Here is a 4,834-nt window from a genome sequence, read left to right on the forward strand (position 1 = left end):
CTTATTTACAGAGACCCAACAGTTCCCACCATGAGCAAGCACTTGGCTACGGCGGCAAGGAAAAACGTCCTTTTAAGAGGCAGAAACCTCGGACAGACACTGGCTCTAGGTGGGTGGCCGTCTGCCTTGACCAGTTGGGGTGACAGAGACAGAGAAACAGAGACACACAGAGAGAGAGAGAGAACAGAGGTAACGACAGAAGGACAGAGACAGAAACAAAGGTGCACAGCAACAACAGTAGCAACAACTACACTAATAGTAGTGACTGATGGTAATGATGATGAACATGAAGAAGAACTCAGCGATGGCAAAGCCCATCGAACAGAAAGTAACGCACTGATACACATTCACACAACAATGCACAGCATCAGGAGCAATTTGGGGTTTAGTGTCCAGGCTGCTTGTACCATGTAGTCTGTAATTAAACATTTTACGTTTTATAATAAGTCATCAGGCGTAGAATACAACATTTTCCACTGTAGATTCCTTGGATGATGCCAATTGCACTGATACATGCCACACCCTTCAATGCCTTAAAAACAATCCACCACTTCAGATTTTTTGGTAAAGACATTTATTAATTCTTTCATATAATCTTCACCAAAATTGGTGCATAGCATATTTAGACAAAGCCGAACAAGACTTATAGGTTTGTGTGTGAGTTTGTCTGTAATTGGTTACCGAACTTAATCAAGGCATGGCCCAACAGGCTACAATTCTACAATGCTGAATTGGATTAGAAATTTGTGAATGTTGTACATGAAGCCACATTGCGCGTGTCTAACATTTAATATTCTTACCCGCAATTGCTCCCCCTCATGGCCATATCTCTTGAACAGTAGTAGCAGTAGCGGTGGCAGCCACCAGTGGCGGTCCTTCCTACAGGCGACATAGGCCGTAGGGCGCCACCGAGTGGAGGGCCGCCAAATACTGCGGCGAGAAAAAAATTATAATTAAAATTAATAGGTGTCTATTCTATTTTTTTCAATTGTTTTTCGCCATCCCTCTATCTACAACAATTACCTTTGACATAACAAATAAATTAAAACTTAAGTAAAAGAAATGACATTCTGACGTGACGTTTATGCTTGTTACACATCACGGTCACAACATGCACTAGCACGCCACTGATGCGCAGTCGGTCGGTTGGCTCTGTGTTGACGGGTTACGAGCTACAGTCCATGGAGAAATGAAACGGCAAGGAAGGCCAGAAAGATTGCATTGTGAATGAAGTGTGATATTTAGTGTTGAAGTAGAATATATTATTCTATTCACTTGGGGGTGAAATTTGAACCTTATTTTTTATTTGTATATTATATTTTTGACTAATAGGTTATATGGAATCACATTTTACGTATCTAATTTTGCACACAATGTTTTATTGTTAGTTTAAATTTTTGTTTTGATTCTTTAGTGTGCACTTTTTGTTTTCAGATGTTGCACTACTGTTAAAAATATGTTTAAAAGTTTATTTTTTGTATATTTATTATTGAACAGGTTTATTCTTTGCACATATTTTATATTGTTTGTATTATCATTGTTTTAAATAAATGTGCAATTCTTTGGACATGAGTTCTGAGAGTTCATGAGATGGGGCACTACAGTAGTAAAGCTCGCCTAGGGCACCAAATGGTCTAGGACCGCCCCTGGCAGCCACAGATGCAGCACTCGCACACATTTTCTTCAGGATATGCAAATATTCAAATTTTTGTTTTTGATGTAACCCTTTACGTTTAAGCAAATATAATGCAGGTTAGCATAACAGGTATAGGAAGCACAGCAGTGTAAGTGCAATCATTTATGTCAAATATATAGGAATATCTTGTCAGTGATAGAGTGAGAAAACAGGTCAGTGAGGAAACAGGTGATCTGTCTTCAGAATGAATTACTGCTGTGATGAGCCTCTTCCCTGCTGCCAAGCCATCTGAAAGAAATACTAAATAAGGGCTCTATGATGTGTGCTTTCTGGTGGTTGGAGTGGGCCTTCTGTAACCCGGAAATTTCAGGACACACAACCTAATCCCCTATAGTCAGCCACCCATAGCATTCCATGGAGCTCTTCTGTTTCCTATTAAGGGGCTGTGTGGCTCTGCCTGTTCTACAGGAAGGTGACAGGGCTTAGTAATGGAGGGATAGACTGATGAAGGGCCGCTGCCGGGAGATTTTTGCTTTTTCCTTTCTTCCCTTTGTGTGAATAAATCTATTACAATAACACTGAGAGAAGGGTGAGAGGATCTGAACTGATCCTTCATTTCTGTTCACTCTTTCCTCTTGTTGCCTTAATCTTTCTCTCTCTGTGTACTCAGGTTTTCCTTTTTCTCTCTTTTTACTGACTCTAAATGCATAATTACCACTGAGTTCTTTAAACATTCTTATGTGCCACCCCCACCCCCCCAGACCGGCAATTTTAACTTAACTGAGTTTGGTGCAAAATAACTAAAACAATTAGCAAATTTTCTTCTAATATTTCAGTGCTACTGCTGTAAATTCAGTTAATGTAAGTTGCAGTAATTACAACTGGTCCCCATTTAAAATCTTGAAAGTTGAATTCCATCTCTGTCTTTCTCTCTCTACCCCTCTCCCTGTGTGTGTTTCACCCCATCTTCCAGTGCTACATGTTTCACATGTATGTAGGTGTGAGAGCCGGTGGAGGGATTGGTGATCAGATTGAGGACCCAGCAGGTGATGAGTATGAGATCTATCGCATAATCTTTGACATCACCTTCTTCTTCTTCGTCATTGTAATCCTCTTGGCCATCATCCAGGGTGAGCGATCCAACAGACACACACACACACACACACACACACATACAAACACACACCTCTGACTAAGAATGGTTGGAACCCGTACAGTCAACTGCATTAGGGACTGATCACACAGAGATGCACAGCTGTAGGCATGGCCACGAGTTTACAACACCACTGCTCCGCTGCGCCATAGCTCTCCATTCACATTCCAACAGCTGACTAGCTGGCTAACCCATTTACTGGCATAGTAACTCACCTCTTGCTTAATTTGATTGGCTGTCTGGGTCAAGGGTGACATTGACGAGCTACATGACTCCACACCTAGTGCTAAAGATATTTTAACTTTTATGCGTGTCTAAAAACCACTAGGAAGGAGCACAGGCCAGGCCCACCGTACCATAGGAAAACAATGGTTTTGCAGGCAACGTCTTTCTAGCAGTGCGTCTCTGTATGATTGGCCCCTTAGGTTGTTAATGCTGGATTGTTAAATTAATCAAAGAAACTTAAAATTTCTGCTTGACTCTAATGGAAATGTATTTTTGATTACTATTTTGGAACATAGGCTGGAAGTATCTAGGGTATCTAGGTACAAGCAACAATGCTTTTACAGCAAACACAGGTTAAATTTATTACATTAATAATGGCTCTCTTCCATTTCTGTTGCACTAACCCATGTCAGTGAACCAGCATGCATAATGGCTCTCAAAGCAACTTAATGAATGCAGCCATCATTAATTGATATACATTTCTGCTCCAACATGATTTGTGCCTGTATTGTCTATTTTTTGTCTCTTTCATTCTAGATTTCCAATCTGATGAGTCAAAGATAATAGTTTTATTTGTGGAATTATTTTGAAGTTGAATTTAATTTTGATTTTGATTTTATTTGATTTTCATGTCAAGCACACAAAGTGCCAACCCTCTCAGGTTTACAAGACACCAAAAATAAAGTTAATCAAACATCTCCTTCCATTACAAATGTACAGATTTTAGATTATTATATGGCTTGGTCAAAATATTCTGCCTTCTCTCCATACTTGGCACAAACAGTTCACTACAAGAAAGGCTCCCTTCTTGAAGCAGTTTTTCATAATCATCCAGGCAAAAGAAATTATCATAAATGGTGAACATTTTACTAAAAAGTACATCCCTTATGTCCTCATAGACAAGGCAGCAAAACCTACTGGTCTCTAGGGCTAATCGTAATGGTCCTGAAGATAACTGTGCACAAAGGGATGTTTTTCTTTTGTTTAAGTTATACCACACATAAGGTTCTTCACTGTAGCTATTCTTTATGTATTCTTTTACAGACCACATATCAACAGACCATTGTTCTCTATACATATACTTATAACACGCACACTTTACTTCTAATCTACTGAATGTTACAAAGTAACCTGTTTACGATTTATAAATGAATTACATATCATTGATGTAAAATAATTTTGCCATAGTTTCACAAAAACCCAAATAAAATTGGGATCATTATTATGATAGTAGTATAACAACTGTAAGGCAACCTGAGGACTCATATAGACCCAGTACTATTAAAGGGCCACTGGATAAAACAAAGGATTTGTGGTTTTCGGGTGGTTGTGGTCTAGTTAGTTAACCTCAAACCAAGTTCACTTGAACACCAAATGATTGTGGGCCTATTTAACCTCTACACCATCTGTGGTCTGAACACTGTAGGGTTAATTATCGATGCCTTTGGAGAGCTGAGGGACCAGCAGGAACAAGTGAAAGAGGACATGGAGGTAAAAATACAGACACATGCACACACTCATTCTTTACCACTTTAAACAATGCAGTATTATAGACCACATGAATGACAGGTCTAATATAAACGTATATGGGAACACTGGATTGATTTTGTTAGTTAGTTAGATTACTTTATTAATCCCACAAGGGGAAATTCACTTGTCAAAGCAGCATTTGAGTGAAAGAAAAAATAAAGACAGATATAAAAGCTATGGTGAGTGGTGAAAGCAACCCAGTTTCATATAAAAACGTATCCTGGCTACGTTGGTCCAAAGTGCAAAAACGTAGAGGGGTTACAATAATGGCCTTAAAATTGTATCACCGT

The sequence above is a fragment of the Morone saxatilis genome, unplaced genomic scaffold (assembly GCF_004916995.1).
Source record: "Morone saxatilis isolate NCDOM2014 unplaced genomic scaffold, NCSU_SB_2.0 Contig1, whole genome shotgun sequence".
Lineage (NCBI taxonomy): Eukaryota > Metazoa > Chordata > Actinopteri > Moronidae > Morone > Morone saxatilis.